Raw genomic sequence first — 24,225 nt, 5'->3', positions numbered from 1 at the left:
AAACTCACCATCTTGTTGGTTAATGACACTGTTGTGAGTTTTGAAATTAAAATTGTTACATACCCCACATTGTTCTATTGCATACTCTGTGTTTACAGTGGTATTATCAGGTAGTAATGTCATATCATTCTCTGTCAGTATTGTTGATTCCCGTGGTATCTGAGTATGTTTGTTCGTAACTTGTGCATATGTTGGATGGGGAGGGTAAATTGCGTATTCGTTCGGATCTTCTGGGTCCCTCCTGTTCTAAAGGGATGTTATGGTCACTAAACTCCCCATTGTAGTTGTGTTTGTAAGAGCCAACATCCCCTTCCACCTATAAATCATTATTCCGCTGTTTCCATTGGTAAAACCTAACAGTGTGATGGTCTGCTTTGTATATAACCTCTCCTCTTAGAACAGTCATTAAACTGTTCTTTTTTACGACCCAAAGGATAGGCCTGCTGATGTTCATAGGCCCTATCGCCCCTATCTAATTTACCCATCTTTCTTTTATGGTTTTTGATCATAATATTATCAACATCATTAAAAACCCTAAAATAATTGCATTTATATTCTCGTGCAGTAAACAACAAATCGTCACATTTCTTTGTTTTTGTCTATCTTGTCCTTCAAATCATCAATTAAATTGTTATTAATCATAGCTCTCATTAAAGCTAAACCAAAGATGTTATGTAGATCTCGCCTACATTCTTACCCGTGGGTTCGGAGCCGAATATCGGCTCTGACTGCCTATTTTACTAGCTCAAAAGTCTCTTATTGGCTGGGCTAAGAGGGGGTATCCCATGGTACCCTGCTTCGTATCCCCAGATCTCATTTGCCGCTTGTAGAGCTCGGACGTGGTCTCGCTTGGCTGTGGTTAAGTACCTCTTTTGACTTATTTCTCTTTAGAAATTGGTTGCTTTATACTCAAAAGCTATTTTAATAGCTACTTCTTGCTGTTGTCGCTGTGATTGTGTTTCTTGGTGTTTTTGTGGTATCCCTAACTGTTCCCACGGGCTAGGCCCATTTTAGTTAGAGGACCTAGTCCTCCCTTAGTGAGTTGTCCGTGTGTCTGTTTCCGTATTGTTTAAGAACCGTTTTAGTTAGAGGTTCTCTTAGTGGTATCATTTGTGGCTAATTGTTTGTTTAGGGCTTCGCTCGGTCTGTGTAGCACTGTTTGCACTGAACGTTGTGGGCTTTCCTGCCTGTTTGGAAGTTCGTTAATTGTAGTGAACGTTTTGGAAGTTTATCTTTTTCTCTACGGTAGCAGATAATGTCTAAGGATCAGAAGGAACATAAGCCTTCTGGCTTTAAAAAGTGTTCAAAATGCGGATATAAAATGTCCATCACAGATGAACAACTCTGTATGTGTGTACTGCCTTGGAGCCATCCATTTACAGGAGTCATGTAGCTTTTGCCACTCCTTCAGTCCTCAGGTGTTCCAAGAGAGGAAAAACAAATTGATTTTAAAGGGACTGCTTTAACCGTCTTTTGAGGAAGCTATAGATTCGGCTTCCAGCTCTCCTTCGAAATCTTAAGCCTCCAAGTCCAAGAAAAGGTCTCCGGCTCCATCTGCATCTTCGGAGCCTCCGGAGAAGATTACTATACTGGACTCTGCTTCCTCGGCTCCACTGTCCTCGGGGCCACAGGACGTATCTGTGTTAAGTGAATCGGTGTCCGCTCCGATCATTCTCGAACCCATTCGCCTAGTGTGAGGCATGGTTCACCAGATAAGATATCCCAATCCCCATCCATCTCCTCCAAATCCTCCAGGCTTTCTGAATTGGATGTGGATAGGGTAGTGCAGCGGCTCCTACAGTTGCCGGTGTTGGCTAAATTGTTTTCGGCTCTGACCCAGTCGGCTCTGGAGCCAGTTCCTGTGGCCGTTTCGATGATTCCCCCTCCGAGCACTTGCTTGTTGTCGGAGCCGGTATGTTCCGCTCTGAGTGATACCCCCCTTGGGTTTATCGGTGCCGACCTCGGCTCCGACCATGTCGGTCCCATCCACAGGTTTCGAGACTCAGGTCTCCTCGGTCGGGCCTGAAGGGGATACTTTGGGACATCTTTCGGTTCCGAGTCTCCCACTCGGTGCATCGGCTCTGGGGATCCCGGTCGTGGCCTTGGAGGTTGGTCCTCGGGCTCGGGGGGACCTGCCTTCGAGGCCATGTGGAATGCGCTGGCTAGATCATCAGCTGCATCACTCTGGTCGGTCATTCTATCCCCTACCACTCCGGCGAGAGCTTCTGACACTCACCTATCATTGGACAGTAAAGCGCCAGGCCCTAAGGACACCCCCACGAGCGGTCCCCCACTATCTGAAGGTCTCTTAGAGCCAGTGCCTGAGGAACCTCCCAGAAAGAAGTTGTGCAGGAGGAAGCACATAGACTCCCAGGACGAGTCTCTCACTTCCGATACTGACCTCGAGGAATCGGAAGGATCCCCCAAGTCTTCCTCTGATGTTTCCTTCTCCGATATCCTGGAGATACTGAAACAGAGGAGACTAGCCTTCCAAAGCCCCTTCCGAGGAAGAGTCAGTATTCCTTAAGGCTTTTGGCGCTCAACCCTCCACCTCCTGGGTGTCTCCACCCTTCGATGAACTTCATGACCTTATTTGTCGAAGGGTATGGGAAAAACCTGATTCTGTGGAGCCTAAACCCAGACGACCCAACAAATTTCTCTCTGCTCCTCAGGGAAAAGAGTTTCTGTCAAAGGGAGTCCCTGTAGATGCCATGGTGGTGGCAGCAGCCACCCAAAAGAAAGTTGCAGAGCCTTCCTCGTCAGTCCATCCTCCTAACAAGGAGTCTAGGACTATGGACTGGTACGGGAAGTGTACCCTGTCTTCAGCCACCTTCACTTTATGGTCGCTGAATTACTTGTCTCATTTCACTCTGCTCCAGAGAGATCTCCTTAAAGAACTTGGAGATACTCTTGCGGTTAACATATCTGAGGCGGTAGCTCAGACAGTTAACGCACAGGTTTCTACCCTCAACTCCATCACATTCTCGTCCATGCGACTCGTATCGTATGCGGCCGAGGGAGCGAGTAGGGCGGCCAGATCAGGGGTAGCCTTTAGAAGGCAAGCCTGTCTGTGCCTTTGTCACTTCGCGGAGGCCTTCAAGTCTTACTTCACTGATGCCCCTTTCGATGGTTCCTCCTTGTTTGGGACCAGAGTGAAAGACACCCTCACCAGGTGCGAGCAAGTGGGAAAGACCCTGTCTGCCATAGGGGTCCATTTTTCCCTTCCATCTAGGCCTTTTCCCAAGGCCCAGCAGGGGGGGTGGGGGGGATGTGGTTCAAGAAATCACGTAGGTTTTTTCCTGCCGCACAAGGTGAATCCCCCTCCAGAGGCAGGGGAGGGGGAGTTATACAGGGTGACGTCGCCCCAGAGGCAGACAGGGCCCCCGCAATTCAGGAGACTGTGACTCCTTCTGCGGCTCCCCATACTCTCATTCCTGAGGGTGTGCCCGACCGTTCTTATCTGGAGCCAGTCGGGGGTCGAATTTCCTTGTATCCGGAAGCCTGGGAAAGCATCACCCAGGACCGATGGGTATTGAGGATAATTTCCGGAGGTTGCCTCATTCCATTCTCTTCAGTACCCCCTCCAGTAAGAAAAATCCCTGACGTTCCACCCAGTCAAAGGGATCAAGCAGCCTCAGAGATATCTCAGCTGCTAGAGAAAGGAGCCATCCAACCAGTTCCCTCAGACCAAATCGGATTAGGGACTTAAGATTTTTTTTGGTGCCGAAAAGAACAGGAGACCTGAGACCCATACTAGATCTCAGTCAGCTCAACAATTACATACACAAGTCCAAATTCCGTATGGTCACTCTACAATCCATTCTCCCATTGTTGGGAGAGGAAGTATGGATGTGCTCCATCGACCTCAATGATGCTTACTACTATGTCAGAATGGACAGGGCATCCAGGTGTCACCTATGCTTCCGGTTGGGAGCCAATCACTTCCAGTTTCGAGCCCTGCCCTTTGGTCTCACTACAGCCCCCATGGTGTTCGCCAAGTGTATGGCAGTGGTGACGGCTCACTTGAGATGTCGAGGATTCCAGGTGTTTCCGTACGTGGACGACTGGCTCCTCACCGCCCCTACGAGGCATCAACTAATTCAGACCAGGGACGCTACCATCAGTCTATGTCTCCAACTAGGCATCACAATAAACTGGAAAAAATCTGTTTTATTGCCCTTACAGCATGTCACCTTTATAGGAGCAGAGTTGGACACCATTCAAATGCGAGCGTTCTTACCACAGGAAAGGATCACAGGGTTGCAATAACAAATTCTCACGCTGATGCCCCTGAGACATGCGAAGGCAAGACTGATTCTACAACTCCTAGGTACCATGGCGGCGACTATCATGTTGGTTCCTCTAGCGAGATTACACATGAGACTTCTTCAATGGCTCCTCTTTGTCCAATGGTCTCTCCAAAGACTTCCGTTATCCCATCCAATCTTAATGACAGACAGATGCAAACAGGACCTCCGTTGGTGGCTGTGCACCAACAACTTGAACGGGGGAAAGCCCTTTGTTCCACCCATCCCTGTTGCCATGGTGACCACGGATGCCTCCTAGATGGGGTGGGGGGGCATTATCTCGGCAGGACGGTCCAAGGCACGTGGCAGGAACACGAGATACATTTGCACATAAATGTCCTGGAGATGAGAGCAGTGCTTCTTGCGGTTGCAGGCACTTCAAGAAGTTCTTCCTCTAGGGACTATTGCGATACATTCAGACAAACATGTCAGTAGTGTGGTATCTCAACAAGCAAGGGGGAACCCGATCTTACCCACTATGCAGAGAGGCCATGCGCGTGTTGCATTGGGCAATAGCTTCCTGACTGTCTCTGGTGGCAATGCACATTCCGGGGAAGGCCAATGTAATAGCGGACAAGCTAAGCAGGGTGATCCTTATGCCCTGCAAGTGGTCCCTGAATCGCCTGGTTGCAGAGAGAATCTTCAGCAGATGGGGTCAACCTTGCTGCGACCTTTTTGCCAGCCCTCTCAATGTGAAATGCAGCAACAACTACTCGCTGACCCCCCCCCCCCCCCCCCACCGCGGGAATCACCCAGGGACGCTCTGGCTTACAATTGGCCCTCCGGTCTGCTTTATGCTTTCCCTCCGGTTCCCCTTCTCTCAAGGGTGATTCAGAAAGCACAATCTTTGGGAAGCAGAATGATTCTGATTGCCCCACACTGGCCTCGTCAGGTATGGTTCCCCTTCCTTCAACCTTACATTGTGGATACACCTTCGATTCTGGAACCCCTTCCAGATTTACTGACTCGCATGTCGGGACAGTTCCACCCCTCTCTGAGGACACTCCGGTTGATGGCCTGGCTACTCCACTTCCATCGTTAGTCAGATGTCACTATTTTTCACCGGAAGTAGTCCATATATTATCGTCCTCTCATAAACCATCCACTAGAAAAATCTACTCTAGCAAATGGAAAAGGTTCTCTATCTGGGCTCATTCTAGAGGCATTGATCCCTACACGGCTCCAATTGATTCAGTTCTGGAGTTTTTGTCTACGCTGTTCTATCAAGGGTCCGCATCAGCCACCATCAAAGTTCAGCTGGTGGCTATATCAAACTTCCACGTGGCCAATGAGCCTAGCCTTATGGCACACAGACTATGCAAAGCATTCCTTAAAGGTACTCTATTACTTTGTTTCCCAGTATCACAACCCGTCATGCCCTGGGACCTCAGTTTTGTTCTTCAAGCACTCACTCTTCCACCATTCGAGCCTGCAGCTACCTGCAAGTTAAAATTCTTGTCATGGAAAACAGCATTTTTAACAGCAGTCACTTCAGCGAGGTGTCTCTGAGATTCAAGCCATCTCCATCAAACCCCCATATTTGATCTTCCATAAAGATAGTCTCTCTCTTAGACCAAAACCCATCATTCCTTCCCAAAGTGGCTTCTGTGTCTGATATGAATCAGTCTATTGAGCTGTCAGTTTTCTTCCCCAATTTTTCTAACAAGGCAGAATTCAGATTTCACCAATTGAATGTACATAGACAGTTATGCTTCTATCTACACCGGAGGAAATATATCCAGAAGTCTGACCAACTCTGTCTCCTTTTCTGAGAACCGGTCTGGTTCTCCAGTATCCAAGGTCACGCTCTCTAGATGGATAGCCAGCTGTATTTCCTTCATCTATCAGACAGCAGGTAAAAATTTGCCGTTTCCAGCTAAAGCCCACTCCACAAGAGCGGTCTCCACATCCACAGCCTATCAAGCTAGATTGTCAATGGATGATATATGTGCTGTGGCCACTTGGGCTTCTCCTCGCACCTTTGTTGCTCATTGCAAATTGGACGTGGTTTCCAGGGGCAGATCTTCATTTGGCTCTGCAATTCTCAGGAGTATTTTCCTATGAGCCACCCGGGATGTAGGTGCTAAGGACACTGTCCCACGGGTAAGAATGTAGGCGAGATAGGACTACATAACATCAAGAAGTTATGTACTCACCATAACGTTCGATGTATGTAGTCCATCTCGCCTCACATTCTTACTTATCCTCCTGCCTTCTCCCTGTCTGGAGGATTTGGAAGTTAGATTGTATCCTGCAGAGTCCCTTTGAATTTTTTTTGTTTGTATGGATGCGTGGTATGTATGCAGTAATTATGTTGTTAGCAGCAAACTAGATCTGGGGATACGAAGCAGGGTGCCATTTGATACCCTCTTAGCCCAGCCAATCAGAGACTTTTGAGCTAGTAAAATAGGCCGAGTCGGAGCCGATATTCGTCTCTGAACCTACGGGAAAGAATGTGAGGTGAGATGGACTACATATATCGAACGTTATGGTGAGCACATAACTTCTTTAAAATATCCACAATTTCTTTGTACAAAGTGGAACCCATAATGTCGTTAGGGAACTTGTTAAGCCTAAGACCCTTAGGCACATGTTTCCTTTTTATACATTCCATGAGAAACTAGTTATCAAGATTTAAATTTTTAAATTTAAGCATATACTTTTTTAAAGCTTACATTTATCAGAATAAGAAGTGTCCTGTTTTTTATGTCCATGTTCCTGAGGCTCCGTAACACCAAAGCTTCTATTGAGCCAGTCGCTGAGATTGATTTCAGCGTATTTGTCCATAAACAAGTTATTGTCATTTATCTGTCCCAAAACAGCTCACTCACTAGCATTTCCTTCGCAGTTGGTGTTATAACTACGCGGCAGCCTGGTATCAGTTAATTTTCCTCTGCTACCACTGCAATTGTTGGTGTGCTTATCTACAGATGGTTGTGCACACTGAACAGAAACGTCTGTTTCCTGTGAGTTTGTGTCCGACTGTGAAAAGGCTTGTATAAGCCTGGTAAGATCACCAATCAAAGATTGTTCATTCTTAGTAGATTGTGGGGCCCCTCGGCTATACTGTAATTCCATTACACCAAAAAAAAAACAGTAATAACACACACAAATGGAAAAATGGAGAAATACGTAAAAAACTAGTAACACCAGATATTCTCCGCTATGCAGGAGCCAATGAAGTCAGTCCCACGAACCGTTCGTAATAGCAGTAATCTCCATCAGGAACTATTCAGTCCACAACCAAGTAATAACTAATATGGTTTATTCTCGAAACAAAACAGTATGATACAATGTAGATTTAGCGCTTTCATTTCCAATACTGGAAACTTCATCGGAATGAATAGTATTTTTCTGCTGACGTATTTATACTGTTTTATGCTAATTAATTGCAATTCAATTCAATTAAAAATTCAGTTCAATTAAAAACATTCAAATCAATGATCACTGTGGTTAAAAATAGAAGCTACAGTGCACGATATGTAAACAATGTTAAAATATAACGTGGAATGAAATATAAGTATATGAATATATAAATATATAAAAAAAATGTAAAATGTATGTACATATATTAGATATATATCATGAAATCTATGAAACATATAAAATTGTGCCATAATAAAAACATAGTAAAAATTCAGAAACGAAAAAGAACACTATAATGTATATACAACCAGTCTCTTCACTATCAGTTCATAGTACAGATAGTCCCTAATGAAATGCCCCTCACTTCATATTGTGAAACACAAGTACAAATATATTGTCTGAAAGATAATAAAATAAGAATATATAAAAAATGTTTATATAATGAATAAAAAATATATATAATAAAATTAATGTTAAACACTAATGACAAAATTATTTGTATGTTTTTGTGTGTATTGTATTAAATTTAATATATTTAATTATATTAGTTGTATAGTCATATCCACATAATTACTATTGACTCTTGTTCATTGGTTTTCTTTTATTAGTTTTTACCTTATTAGCCCTTAACCTTAGGGCTGGCAAAAGTGACACGTAATCATTCATCCCTGGGGGTGTGTTGGAATCCAGCCGTAATTGCCATATTAGTTCTCTGTAACTTAACTGGTTTTCCCAGTCTCCCCCTCTACTATCCCTAGGTAACATTTCCTAAATCCAAAATTTAAATTTAGCTTCTGTACATAACAATGTGCATCTGTAAAGTGCATTTGTTTCCCTTTTCCTATTGACATCATACATATGCTCATATATTCTTTGTTGTAAATGTCTTTCTGTCTTCCCTACTTAATAAGCCCAACAGAAAGTACAGTAAACTAGATTTACAATCCCTCTTGTGTAACAAGTGTAATGTTTGCTCTTAAAATTTATTGGAATGGTAGGTATTGATAGTTCACATATATTTGCTGTAAATGTACATTGGGAACATCTTCCACACTGGAAGGTTCCTTTTTTCTTGTTTGTTTCATCATTCTCCTGTCTGGTTTTCTCAAATGTTTTTGAGATTAGGACCCCTTCTAAAACTATAACACCAAGTGCCTATTAAATACTTCTAACCTATTAGGCATACTCTTAAAGATGTCCCAAGTCTTATTAATAGCTCTTATTAAATTGGTGTTAGAATTGTATGTCATAACAAAAAAAGGGGGTAATTTGATTTTTGGTTTTGTTTTAAGTTTCACTATTATAATATTTTTCTTATATATGTATATATTCATATACTTATATTTCATGCCACGTTATATTTTAACATTGTTTATATATCGTGCACTGTAGCTTTTATTATTAACCACAGTGATCATTGATTTGAATGTTTTTAACTGAACTGAATTTTTAATTGAATTGTAATTAATTAGCATAAAATATAAATAAGTCAGCAAAAAAATACTATTCATTCTGATGAAGTTTCCAGTATTGGAAATGAAAGCGCTAAATCTACATTGTATCGTACTGTTTTGTTTCAAGAACAAACCATATTCGTTATTACTTGGTTGTGGACTGAATAGTTCCTGACTGAGATTACTGCTATTGAACTGTTCGTGGGACTGCCTTCACTGGATCCTGTATAGCGGAGAAAACCTGTGATGGATGTCATCTAGGAGGCGAGGAGACCTAGTACTAGAAAATCTTATGCTGACAAATGGAAAAGATTCTGTGCCTGGAACCAATCTTTAGGGATGAGCACAGGAGCGCCCAATTTACCTCAGATTTTGCAATACTTAACTGAGATGCTTCACAAGGGCCTGACTTTTTCCTCCATTAAAATCCACGCCTCAGCTATTTCAGCTCACTATAACACAGAACCCATCCCTCTTCTCTTATCCTCTACTCAAGCAGTATCTCAGAGGGGCAAAAAACTTGAGACCACCCAGGAGAGCTCCTATCCTGCTTTGGGACCTTAACTTTGTTTTTGAGAAACTTGCTCTACCTCCTTTTTAGCCAGCTGCTACTGCAGACTTCTAAGTTCTTTCTTAGAAAGCAGCCTTCCTTTTAGCAATCACTTCAGCTAGAAGGATATCTGAATTACAGGCCCTTATGGCAGTGGAGCCTTTTATTATCTTTCATGTGGACAGGGTATCTCTCAGGACCAATCCATCCTTCATGCCCAAGGTGGTTTCCAGTGTGGCTCTTAATCAGTCCATTCATTTGCCAACCTTCTTTCCCAATCCATAGAACTAAGGGGAACGGATTCTGCATTCCTTGGAAGTGCACAGACAATGTAGATTCTACTTGGACAGGACTAAATCTCGAAGAAAATCTGAACAATTGCTGGTAGCATTTGCTGCAGGGGCAGAGGGGAAGGCTATTTCAAAACAAACCATTTCTAAATGGGTAAGCCATTTCATTAATTTCTGCTATAAGCACCATGGAAAACCTATCCCCAAGGGGATCAGATCTCACTTCACAAGGGCTGCATCTACTTCTGCAGCCTTTCTCAGAGGTGTTCCTACCAGAGATATCCTAGAAGCTGCTACCTGGAGTTCTGTACATACTTTCACCAAGCATTACCATTTACCAATTTTCTCTAAATCCGGAGCTGGCTTTGCCACTGCTGTCTTGCAGGGCCTCATAGCTGGCCCTAATGCTATATAATCTCCTCATCCCAACCATAGCTTTGGGAATCTACCCATATGTAATGACTGCAACAGTGAAACACGAAGAACATAGTACAGTTGTGTACACTTACCATAAATGTAGATGTTCGAATGTATTCACTGTTGCAGTCCTGGATGTTCTTCGTGTTTTACTGTTGCAGTCATTACATTTGGGTAATCCTTCTGGCAGGTTGCCCTCAGTCGGCCTGAATTCTAAAGTCTTGGGTCCTGTGTCAGTCGCTGTCGCCTGTTCTCTGACGTTAGGTCATCAGGGGTATAAAATAAGCAGCTGACGCCATTTTCCTCAGTCTTTCTTGCCACGCGGTGCCCGAAGCAGAAGCAGTTCGCATGTGCCGGTCGGCCGACTCCTGAGATTTCCGTGTTCGAGTTTCATATCCGAAGTCCTCAATAAAGCTAAGTACCCCATTGGGGAAACTTTTTTTCTTGCTCCAGACCGATGTCAGTAAAGGTAAATAATTGTATTTCTTGTGGAAAGCAAATACCTCATAACGACTTTCATTCTTACTGTATTCCTTGCCTAAGCCCTGATCACAATGTTTGTCGGTTTTGTGCTAGATATAACCAACACACTATTAAGCATCGGTATGATTTTGCTTTAAATTATTTTGGACGCCGGTTTAATTATCCAGAAATGTCGTTGGATAGCCATCCGACTACCAGAGTTCACAAAAAACGCAAAGAAAGGGGGAGAGAGAAACAACCGAGGCCCAAAACCGACGACGAAGCTTCTCCTAAGCCAGTTGCCATTTCACCGGTTCTCAGTGAGGTGCTTCTGCAGCCCCCTGACACCTGCTACTTTAGAGTCGCAGGCCGCTACCGACTCCCACGTGGAGTCTGCTATGCCGCTGGAAACTCAAGGTATTGGAGCCTCGGACACTATTTCCTCAGATGGGTCCGGAGCTGCTGAGCAGGCACTGGCTTCTGAGGGTATATTCAGACCTAAACATCTTTACATTTAACTGACTTCAGCTTCAAAGGCTAAGACTAAAGCACCTTCTAAAGCAAAGAAACTCAAGAGCCACGTGGTTAGGCCTGTATGCCCAAAAAACAGATGCTCAAAATGGCCGAAGACTTGATTACCTTGATCAGGGGTTCCCATCCCCCTCCTGATAAGAGGCCTAGGCAAGAGAGTGACTATGAATCTTCAGATCAGGTTTCTATTTCTTCTGATTCCTCTTCTGATCAGGAATATTGTCTTCCACCTGTGAGGATTCTGATGCTGAAGAATCTATAACCTTCAGCTTTTCCTCCAGAGGACTATTCTTTTGGGGAAACCTTGCACACCATGAGGGAGCATTTCCACTGGGAGAGCCAAGATTTTTCAGAATCTAAAAAGAGGCTCAGGGATTTCCTTTTACTACCTCAACATAGGCCTCTAGCCATTCCACCTGTTAGACATTGTAGATTATGTGGTTTTGGAGTCTAGTCTGACCCCTGACTCCTTACCTCCAACTCCTGTTAAGCCTGACAGATACTACAGGGTTCCTGACTCTCATAAATTCCTTTTTAAAAACCCTGCTGCAGACCCAGAAACGATTTCACAGGGTCTCAAAGGAGTTAAGGCTTCTGCTGCAAAAAACCCTACCCCCTCTGACAGAGGTTATGGGGCACTGGATAGATGGGGGAAAAAGGTTTACACATCTGCTACCTTGGCTATACAAGGGCCTTAAACTGTCAGTGTCATATGCTCCAATATCAGCAACATGTCATGGCATTGCTTAAACAGAAAATGTTGTTAAACTCTGAATGTGCAGAAAACAAAGAAAGCAGGTTTTATTGCATGCAGCTGAACAAGTTGGGAAGCATACTTTGCAATGTGGTTTTGATTCTTTGGAGGCCTCCTGCGGGCCGCAGTTATGGGTTCTGTAATTAGGAGGCATGCTTGGTTAAAGGAACAAAGTCCGCCTGATCATGTCAAAGTTAAATTATTAGATGCCCCTTTACAGCATGATACTTTATTTGATGTTAAGGCAGAAGAGGTGTTAAAGAAAATGGAGGACAAAGCTAAATGTATGCAAACTGTCAAATATTTTTTACAAGTACAGCCACCTAGGTTTAGTAGACACTGGGCCTACAAAGAATTGGTTCTTTCCTGTGTCAGACAGACCTCAAAGGGGCAGAACCAGACGCCCTAGAGACAGATCCCAGGCTCAAGGTTCATACAGGTCAAAGCAATGGGGTGCTTCTACCTCCATAGTTGGAGAAGACAAATCACAACCATACAGGAAACAGTCCCAATGACTTCCCCATGCCTGCACCAAGCACTTATCTCCTGGCAGCACCCTTAGGGGGAAAATTAGCACTTTTCTTCTCAAAATTGGCACATTATAACACAGGACAAGTGGGTTTTAAATGTAGTGTCACAAGGCTAGAAGTTCCATTTCCATACCCTGCCAAAGGCAAATGGTTGGCCAGATTTGCTAAAAAATCATTGGGCAGAGGCACAAAAACAAATCTCATCCCTCATGGCCACGGGGGCTATTCAACAAGTACCAGAGCAAGAGCAGGGACAAGGATTTTACTCGACTGTGCTTGGTACCCAGAAAGGACAAAGCCTGGAGACCAATACTGCACCTATCTATTCTGAACACATTCCTGGATATACCAAAATTCAAAATGTTGACTTTGCAGCAGCTTCTGCCCATGCTGGGCAAGAATGCTTGGCTTGTAACTTTAGACCTAAAAGAGACATGCCTGCATGTTCCAGTCAGACAATCATGCAGAAGATACCTCAGATTCAAGGCTGGCACAATGCATTACCAATTCTCTGCACTGCCCTTTGGCTTATCTACAGCGCCCAGGGTCTTTACAAAATGCCTGGCACCAGTAATTGCATTCTGCAGACAGAGGAATACAAATATATCCTTACTTGGACGACTGTTTAATTCAAGCAGAGAACAAGGACATTCTACAACATCTGGCGTTTGTGAAAAGACTTCTAACATGCCTAGGGTACACAGTCAACGAAGAGAAATCAAAACTAGTACCCTCTCAAGAGATAATATTCCTGGGTGCAAACTTAAATACAACTGCCCAGATGGCTTATCTTACGCCAGACAGAGGCAACTGACTACCTATTTCAAAATGTTGGCAACAAAGGCCCAGTTATCTGCAAGAAAAATTCTGCAGGCTTTGGGCTTCATGGCAACATGCATCCTACTAATTGCATATGCAAGACTGCATATGAGGAAACTTCAATGGTACCTAAAAATTGTTTGGACTCAACATTGCCACAGCCTGAAAACAATGATTACTCTCATCCCCTGCCTGCAACAGGAGTTTTGATGGTGGGCAAAGGCTTGTCATCAGAACAAGGGACAGCCATTCACATTACCCCCAGTCAGGCAGACACTAGCAACAGATGCATCAGATTATGCATGGGGGCCCACATGGCAGGAAGATGCATTCAGGGCACATGGTCCTCAAACCAAATGCATCTACATATCAATCAAAAGGAGATGCTAACTGTTCAAAATGCCCTGCCAGCTTTCAAGGACCTTCTTCATCCGGGGCAACTACTGATAGACAACACCACGGTCATGTGGTATATAAACAAGCATGGGGGGCACACATTCCTACCCCCTTTGCAGACTAGCCATGACTTTGTGGGGACACAGCATTGACTTACCAAGTTCATCTGCAGGCACAATTCCTGCGAGGAAAGGAAAAGTACTCTGCCAGACGAACTAAGCAGAAACCTCATGGATCCCCACGAGTGGCGGCTGGATACAGAAGTCTTCAACATGATAACAAGGAAATGGGGATGCCCGGACTTAGATCTGTTTGCCTCCCGTAACAACTACAAACTAAAAATATTCTGCACAAGGACTTATCACAAGACAAGCATGGAAAGTGGACGCCCTATCTTTCAGCTTGAAAAACCTATCTGTATATGCCTTTCCGCCACTGCCTCTCCTCCCCAAGGTACTCCTAAAGGTCAGACAGGAGAAGCCAAAGATGATACTGATTGCTCCAGACTGGCCCCGTCAGTACAGTTATCCAATCCTAAGGAACTTGTCTCAGTGCCCAGCTTGGACCTTACCTCAAATACCTCATCTACTGTCCCAGCAAAACAATCGGATCCTGCACAACCAACTCAAGACCTTAAACCTGGCAGCATGGCGGATAATGTAGTCATACAAAACACACCTCTCTGTAAAGCTGTGATGGATGTCATTTTGGAAGCCAGAAGGCCTAGTACTAGAAAATGTTATGCTGGAAAATGGAAGAGATTCTGTGCTGGGAACCAGGCACAAGGAACTGATACAGCTGTACCAAATATTCCTCAGATTTTGCAATACTTAACTGAGATGCTGGACAAAGGCCTATCTTTTTCATCAATTAACATTCATGCCTCTGCCATTTCGGCTCATTACAATACAGAGCCACCAATCTTTTCTCATCCTTTAAGGCAGTACCTCAGAGGAGCCAAAACTTTAAGGCCTCCAAGGAGATCACTAGTACCTGCATGTGACCTCAACTATGTCTTGGAAAAACTCACCCTTCCTCCTTTTGAGCCAGCTGCTACTGCTGATATAAAGTTTTTCTTGGAAAACAGCTCTGCTCATAGCAATAACTTCTGCAACACGAGTTTCAGAGCTGCAGGCACTAATGGCTGTGGAACCTTTTATCACTTTTTATCCAGACAGGGTTTCTGTGAAGACAAACCCAACATTTATGCCTAAGGTGGTGTCCAGTGTGGCTCTTAACCAAACTATTCATCTGCCAAATTTTTATCCAAATTCACAGAACAAGGGGGAGGGAATTCTGCATTCTTTGGACATATGCAGACAGCTTAGATTCTTCTTGGACAGAACCAAAAGTTTCAGGAAGACAGAGCAATTACTAGTGGCATATGCTGCAGGATCACAATGAAAGGCTATCTCAAAGCAATCCATTTCAAAGTGGATAGGCCACTGCATTCGTTTCTGCTATTCACAGCATGGCAAGCTAGTGCCTAAGGGCATTAGACCACATTCAACCAGAGCTGCAGCCTTTTCAGCAGCCTTCCTCAGGGGAGTACCAACCAAAGACATTTTAGAGGCTGCTACTTGGAGTTCAGTGCACACCTTTACAAAGCACTATCATCTGCCACTGTACTCTAAATCCAGGACAGGCTTTTCCACTGCAGTTCTGCAGGGCCTCATAGCCGCTCCCAATGCTGTTTAGCTCCAGCCTCCCAACCATAGCTTTGGGACTCTACTCAAATGTAATGACTGCAACAGTGAAACACGAAGAACATAGTACAGTTGTGTATACTTACCATAAATGTAGATGTTCGAGTGTATTCACTGTTGCAGTCCAGGTTACCCACCCGCCACCCCCCTTTTTTCTGCTGGAACTTATCTTTCTTTCTCTGATTTATATGACCTATGTGGTGTATTTGCTTGTAGATGAAGGTTAAGTTTATATTGGTGCATGTATTTTTATATATTTATAAATTCTGCCTACCCTTTTAGGGGGCATTTGACATCTGGGGCAAGAAAAACTGAAGAAAATGGCGTTGGCTGCTTATTTTATACCCCTGATGACCTGACGTCAGGGAAGAGGCGACAGTGACCGACGCAGGACCCAAGAATTTGGAATTCAGGCCGACTGAGGGCAACCTGCCAGCAAGGTAACCCAAATGTAATGACTGCAACGGTGAATACACTCTAATGTCTACATTTATGGTAAGTGTACACAACTGTACTTTACCCTCCCTCCAGCCCCCTAGTTTTTTCTGGCTTTACCTCTACTTTCCTTTACTATGCTATAAAGCCTTTTTAGTGTATTTGCTTTTGGTTGGAGGTATACTTTTGTGTTAATTTGCTCTCCATTAGGGGGGGCACCTGACATCTGGGGCAAGAAAACCTGATGTAATGGCGTCTGCTGCAAGTTTTATACCCCTGATGACCTGACGTCATGGAAGAAGGGACAGCAAGTGACGCAGGAACTAAGACTTTGTTAATCAGGCCGACTGAGGGAAACCTGCCAGCAGATTACCCAAATGTAATGACTGCAACAGTGAATTCACTTGAACATCTACGTTTATGGTAAGTGTACACAACTGTACTTTCCGGTACGTAATGTGGAATGTACTTTGTGCATGATGTACTATTTATTGTATGGATTTAGCTGAAATTTAAGGTAAGGGACTATTTTGCAAGGGTTTTGGGTAGGTTTTTTGATGAGTGTCTGTGGAAGTTGTACGTGTGGGTTAGGGTATGTAGGTAAAAGTATGAGTGTTTGTGTTGAAAGCGGTGGTGTTTGTATATATGTGATATGTGTGTGCGAGTGGACTGTAGAGTGTCTAGTGGTGAGTTTACTGTCCTGTTTGGTGCGATCTCTGAGTTAGTGTACAGACACACACACACACACACACACACACACACACACACACACACACATATATATATATATATATATATATGTATATATATATATATATATATATATATATATATATATATATATATATATGTATATATATATATATATATATATATATATATATATATATATATGTATATATATATATATATATATATATATATATATATATATATATATATGTATATATATATATATATATATATATATATATATATATATATATATATATATATATATATATATATATATATATATATATATATATATGTATATATATATATATATATATATATATATATATATATATATATATATATATATATATATGTATATATATATATATATATATATATATATATATATATATATATATATATATATATATATATATATATATATATATATATATATATATATATATATATATATATATATATATATATATATATATATATATATATATATATATATATATATATATATATATATATATATGTATATATATATATACATACATATATATATACATATATATATACATATATATACATATACATATATATATATGTATGTATATATATATGTATATATATATATATATATATGTATATATATATATATGTATATATATATATATATATATATATATATATATATATATATATGTATGTATATATATATATATATATATATATATATATATATATATATATATATATATATATATATATATATATATATATATATATATATATATATATATATATATATATATATATATATATATATATATATATATATATATATATATATATATATATATATATATATATATATATATATATATATATATATATATATATATATATATATATATGTATATATATAGTGGGGGTGCAGGGGGGGGCATGATCGCCTGCTTATTTCTAGTGTAGGTTTGTTAATTTGTGTTTTTGTGTTTGTGTGTTTTCTTTGTTGTACTGTGGGTAGGCTTGTATACGTGTTGTGGAGTGTATGGGGTTTTAACATTCACGATTTTTACTTTCACGGTTTTGGGGTTTCGGCATTTTGTAGATTCGACTTTATAGTTTCGAAATACTGAAATTCGGTATTTCAGTATTTCGAGATTATATATAATTTTAGGAAGTCTGTTCAACTAGTTTGTCCTTTGAACAGAACAAATTGGCAGATATGTCATAAATGTAATCTTACCCAGATAGTTTGACAGGTTGCATTTCTTTCATCTATAACAAAGAACCTTCTTTCGTTGCCAAAACCATGAAAGGCTCATTCAGTCAGATCTCTGGCTTCTTTCGATATATTTTCAGTCAAGAATCTCTGTGGATGATACATGTATGGCTACGTTTTGGCCAGTTCATAGTACAGCCTTTGGCTCAGTAGTACCCAGGATATCGGACCTTGGAGTCCACCCAAGGGTCAATATAGCTGGCAAATCTCACCCATAGCATAGGTTGACGATGAATGAAAATGGACATCATCAGATAAAGAAGTTATGTACTTACCATAACGTTCCATCTGTGTTGTCAATTTTCATTCATCCTCAACTCCCCTCTCATCAACCCCCTACCTTTCTTACTTCTGACTTCTGGAGAAACGAAATGCTTTAACATGCTGCCTTCTGTGGAGTTCGGGCCCCATTTATGGCATTTCATCTACATATTTTTCATAACCGGTTAATGGAGAAATTAGTTTTTTTTTTCCCCTAGCTAGGATTAATCATGCCGTTTATTTTTACTTTAATAGCTATTCCTTTACAGTCTTCCTATCAAGCTGCAAATAGAGAGATGCTAGGGGTTAGTGCATTGTGGTAGGAAAGGAGCTTGAGAGTTACAGACCATGAGCTACTGTAACATCTGAGTTGGATCCAAGGGTCAGATTCAGACCCATAGGTTGAGGATGGATGAAAATGGACAACAGAGATGGAATGTTATGGTAAGTACATAACTTCTTATCTGAAGTAGTTAACTTAATTTGTGCAGCAACCTGTGGGTATCGGATCCGACTTCGGATCCGAGCTGGCAGTTTTCAACAGCTTAGATCTGAGCTCCTGGCTCCTCCCTCTACCCATAAACCCCTGCCAACCCTGACTGACCCCAGATCTAGTTTGCCCCGCTTGCTGTCGGCATCTGGATTCTTGAGCTCCGTCGTAGTGGTTTCTGTGAGAAAAAAATAGAATTTTTTTTTTTACTTTTTCTATACTTTGGTGTGAGTATTGTGTGTTAGGCCCATACCTGTTTCCCTTAGCTTAAATCTTTTTTAGTTTATATATATTTTTTTCCCTCCCTCGCTGGTTCGTTAGGATCTGTGTGTGTGTGTTGGGGCCTAGCGTGTGTTTCTTTAGTTTAAAATGTCTGAGGCCCCAAAACCTATTTTCTTGAAGTGCACCGAGTGTGGCAAGCTTTCACCGGCTGATGGCCACACTCTGTGTGTTCTGTGCCTTGGGGTTGGACACCTTTCCTCGGGGTGTACCATCTGCGCGGCGTTCAACCCCAGGGCACTCAAGGACTGGAGATCCAAGCTGATCCTGGCGAGTCTCCTGCCCCCAGATTCAGCCTCCGGTCCTACCGTGTCTACCTCCGCGGCTTCGGCCACTCCTGCCTCTCTCCCCTCGGCCGGGACTCAACCTCCCGGTGTAGGCCCGGAGTAGAGGGAGGCGAGGAAAGAAAAGAGAAGGGAGAAGCACCACAAGAGGAGGGCCGAGGCCTCTGCTTCGCCCCCCCCCCGGCTAAGCGGTCTTCTCCCTCCAGGGCTTCCCGGTCTCCTCCTTCTCGGATCCAGTCCCCTTGTTTTTCACCGGGTCCTGAGGAGGAGGAGACCCGATCTCCTTCGAGGTCATCGAGGTGGCACTCCTGTCCCGCCTCGGTGGCCTCTTCGAGATCTACGCATAGCCTTTCCGACGCAGAATTGGACTGGATGATGCGAAGATTCCTCCAGGCCCAACTGCAGATCCCCCCCCCCCCTCCGGGGGGGCTCGACCCCTTTCTTTGCCCAGATAGCTCCTTCTCCGTCCCGCTTCCCGGGTTTGGAGCCGGGCAGCCTTGGAACCGGGGGTGGGTCGGCGCCGATAGTCTTGGGTACTTCAGCGCCGACTCTTCCCTCGAGCCTGTCGAGTCCGTTTTTGTCGGATCCGATCTCTTGGAGCCGAGGGCTGAGCTTTGGATCCAAGGGTTTCAGTATGCCTTCGGCGCCATCCAGGTCGGAGCATACTGGGCCTTTGGATCAGATTGCTTCGGCGTCGGCTCCGATCCGCCTGTCGGATCCGAGTGAGGGCTCGCTCTCAGATCCCAGAGAGAGCGGCTTTCCCTCAGCGTTCGAAATGGTGGAGAGGGCTCTGCCGACTGCTTCCAGGCCCCCGGTCCTTGCCACAGCTCCGCCCCGCACTCCTTCTCTGTTGGGTCTGACTTCCATCACCCGGCCCCAGGGACAGCCTGCTTCAATGTCCCAGGTCGTTCCCTTGGAACAGGATGTTGCTGGTGAGGCCTCCTCTGACAGCCCCCCCCCCCCAAGGAGATCACCCACAAGCAGAAGTGCAAGAGGAGGCACTTGGACTCCCCTGAGTCCTTAACCGAAGACACTGATTTGGAGGAGGGGGAAGGCTCCCCAAGGGCACCCCCGAGGATGTCCCCTTTGGGGACATCATGGAAATGCTTAGGATCAGATGGGGATGGTCTGCCCCAAAGCCGACCTCGGACGAAACCATGTTCCTGGAGGCATTTGAGGCAGGCCCTTCTACCTCTTGTGTGTCCCCTCCAGCCGACCCCCTGGTGGACCTGATTTACCACCAGGGTGTAGAAGGAGCCAGACACTGTGGAGCCAGTCCCAAAACACCCTGACAGGGTCCTCAGTCCCCCTGCCGACAGGCCCCACTGGAGCAAGGGTCCCCCCGTAGATGCCATGTTGATGGCGGTGGCCACTAAGAGGGAACTAGCTCAGGAGAGCCCCTCGGTCCACCCCCTCCCCCCGGGTAAGGAGTCCCGAGCGATGGGCTACCTAGGGAAGCGGGTGTTTAGTTCAGCGTCCTTCTCGGTGAGGTCACTGAACTATATGGCACACGTTATTCGGCTGCAGCGGGATCTCATTAAAGAATACGCTGCATCGCCCCCGGAGTCCATGTCGGCGGAGGGCAAACAGTTATACTCCACCCGTATGGCCACTCTTAGGTCCATTTCCAATACCTCTATGCGGCTACTATCCCATGCCATGGAAGGAGCCGCTAGAGCCAGTGGAGCAGGTTTTGTCATGAGGCGTCAGGCCTGGCTCCGGCATTGTGATTTCGCAGAACCCTTCAAGGTGTCTTTCGCAAATGCCCCTTTTGATGGTTCTGCCCTATTTGGGAAGACCGTTCGCGACACCTTGGTCCAGAGTGAAAAGGACGGGAAGACGTCTGCCGTCGGAGTCTGCTTCTCTGCTCCCCAGAGGTCCTTCTCCAAGAACCAAAAGGGACAGAAGAAGATGTGGTTCCGGAAGTCGCAACAATCCCAGTCCGCTCCGGACCCCCAGCCCTTCTGCGGCAGAGGAGGACAGGGAGGACGCCGCCCTAGAGGCAGAGGGGGCCCGAAGAACTTTGGGTCCAGAGAACCTTTCTCTGATGGACCCACACAACAGCCCTGAAGGGCCGTCCGACTGCTCCACTCTGGAGGCAGTCGGGAGGCGTTTCTCGAGGCACCTGCCAGCTTGGGAGTCCATCACGATAGACCGCTGGGTGCTTCGCATCATATCCAGTGGTTACCAGATCCCCTTCTCTTGCCGTCTTCTCTTCCCCAAACACCTCCCCGATGTCCCACCCGATCAGAGGGAGGTCGCAGCTGCGGAAATCCGGCAGCTCCTAGAAAAAAAGAGCCATCCAATATGTTCCCCCAGACCAGCTCGGATCGGGTTTTTACTCCAGGTTCTTTTTGGTGCCAAAAAAGATGGGGGACTTAAGGCCAATCCTCGATCTCTCCCTTTTGAACCTTTCAGTAACCAAAGAAAAGTTCCGGATGGTCACTCTTCAATCTATTCTCCCCCTATTACGGGAGAACGATTGGATGTGCTCGATAGACCTCAAGGATGCGTACTACCATATTCAAATGGACAGACGATCCAGGAGGTTTCTCCGCTTCCGGCTAGGGGCCAGTCATTACCAATTCAGGGCTCTCCCCTTTGGTCTCACCTCAGCCCCCAGGGTGTTTACCAAATTGTTAACAGTGATAGCAGCCCACCTGAGGCTCCAGGGAATACAGGTTTTTCCGTACCTGGACGACTGGCTCCTGACCGCCTCGACAAGGCATCTACTCTGTACAGCCAGGGATCATTTTCTTTGCCTTGCTCCCTGGTTAGGGATCACAATAAATATAGACAAATCTGCTCTCACCCCGACCCGAGTCCTAGATTTCATCGGGGCCAGGTTAAACACAATCAATCTTGTAGCCTTCTTAACCCCAGAGAGACTTTGAACCCTGAGGTTTCATGTGCGGGCCATCCTTCTATCTTCATCTCCGGCAGAGTTGGTCCTGAGGGCTCTAGGTTCTATGGCAGCGGCAATCAACTTGTTACCTATGGCACTTCTCATCATTAGGGTCTTACAGTGGACCCTCCAAGTCCAGTGGTCTTTTCTTCACTACCCTCTGAGTCATCCCATTTCCCTCAGCAGGGCTAGCAAGAGAGCTCTCGTGTGGTGGCTGCAATCTCCAGATCTCCACACGGGACGCCCCTTCTCTATGGCCCCTCCCCTGGCCATGCTGACCACTGACGCCTCCCGCCTCGGGTGGGGGGGCACTCTTCGGGCAGGACTGTCCATGGCACGTGGAACGATACGGAGACCTCTTTACATATCTATGTCCTAGAGATGAGGGCAGTGCTGTTAGCGTTGCAAGCACTTCAGGACCTTCTTCCCGTAGGGATGATTGCGATCCAGACGGACATGTCAGTTGTCTGGTACATCAACAAACAAGGGGGAACCAGGTCTTACCCACTCTGTCGAGAGGCCATGAGAGTGTGGGAATGGGCGATCTCCACCAACCGTTTTCTCATTGCAACGCACATTCCGGGACGGTCCAACATCCTGGCGGACAAACTCAGTCGTACCATCCTTTTCCCTTACGAGTGGTCTCTCAATCCGCAGGTAGCGAATCAGATTTTTGCCAAATGGGGGCAGCCCTGTTGCGATCTCTTCACCTCTCCCTCAAACACCAAATGCAACAGCTATTTTGCTTTAATTCCCCAAGTCGGGGAAATCCCCGAGAGACGCTCTGGTGCATGTTTGGCCTCCCGGTCTGCTTTATGCTTAAACACCTCTCCCCCTGATGCTAAAGTTTCTACAGAAAGCCTGTCGGTTGGGGAGCAGGATTATCCTCATTGCCCCATTCTGGCCTCCTCAAACCTGGTTTCCTTACCTTTGGTCTCATCTGGTGAATCCTCCTTGGATTCTAGATCCCCTCCTGGATCTGATCTCCCACCCCCTGGGTCTCCCGACCCCGAACCTGGACAGCCTCAAGCTCACAGCTTGGCTGCTCCAGTTCCAATCCTAGCCAGGACTCCCGGCTTCTCTTCCCTAGTCAAAGCTATTCTAGTTGCAGCCCATAAGCCTTCTACTAGGAAGGTTTACAGTAGCAAATGTAGACGTTTCTCTATCTGGGAAGAACGTCAAAACTTGGATCCTTTCACAGCTCCTTTACCTGTGGTGCTAGACTTCTTATCAGGATTATTTCACCAGGGGAGCTAGCTGTTCCACTGTCAAGGTTCAACTAGCAGCTATCTCTCACTACCATGTTGGACATGATCTGCGTCCCTTGATCACTTCTAAGCTGTGCAAGACCTTCCTGAAGGGCACATTCCTGCTCAGACCTCCGGTGAAGGAAGTGGTACCTCCATGGGATTTGTCGTTAGTTCTTCAGGCTTTGACTGCTCTCCCCCCTTTGAGCCTGCAGCTTCAGTGGAACTCAAGTATTTGTCTTGGAAGACGGCCTTTCTCGTTGCCATTACTTCTGCCAGAAGAGTTTCTGAAGTTCAGGCCCTTTGTGTCAAACCCCCATATCTAACCTTCCACAAGGATAGAGTCTACCTCAGGACCAATCCCTCCTTTCTCCCTAAGGTTGCTTCTGAATATAATATCAACCAGTCCATTAATCTTCTTTCCCAACTATCACAACAAAGGAGAATACAAATTACACTCGTTGGATGTGTATAGACAACTTTGATTCTGTATGCATAGGACATCTGGTCATAGTCAATCCGACCAGTTGTTAGTCTCCTTTGCCAAAAAGAATTGGGGAAAATCGGTATGCAAAGTTACGTTGTCTTGATGGATCTCACAATGTATTCTTTTGGCTTATGAAAGTTCTGGTAGGCCCGCGCCTCAGGGAGTCCGTGCCCACTCTACCCAATCTGTCTACCTCTGCTGCTTTTAGATCCAGGGTTCCTTTAAATGATATTTGTTCAGCCGC

At 44.6% G+C, this 24,225-nt stretch overlaps 1 protein-coding gene across 2 annotated transcripts in view; it reads left to right on the top strand.

Moving 5' to 3' along the window:
* The window catches only part of LOC122809337, a 2,116,265-nt gene that overhangs the window by 808,242 nt on the left and 1,283,798 nt on the right, over positions 1–24,225 (top strand). The window lies entirely within an intron of this gene.

This window comes from Protopterus annectens, chromosome 8.part0, assembly GCF_019279795.1.
Source record: "Protopterus annectens isolate FY-2018-M chromosome 8.part0, PAN1.0, whole genome shotgun sequence".
In the NCBI taxonomy this organism is placed as follows: Eukaryota; Metazoa; Chordata; order Ceratodontiformes; family Protopteridae; genus Protopterus; species Protopterus annectens.
This window is presented reverse-complemented; position numbering and strand designations above follow the sequence as displayed.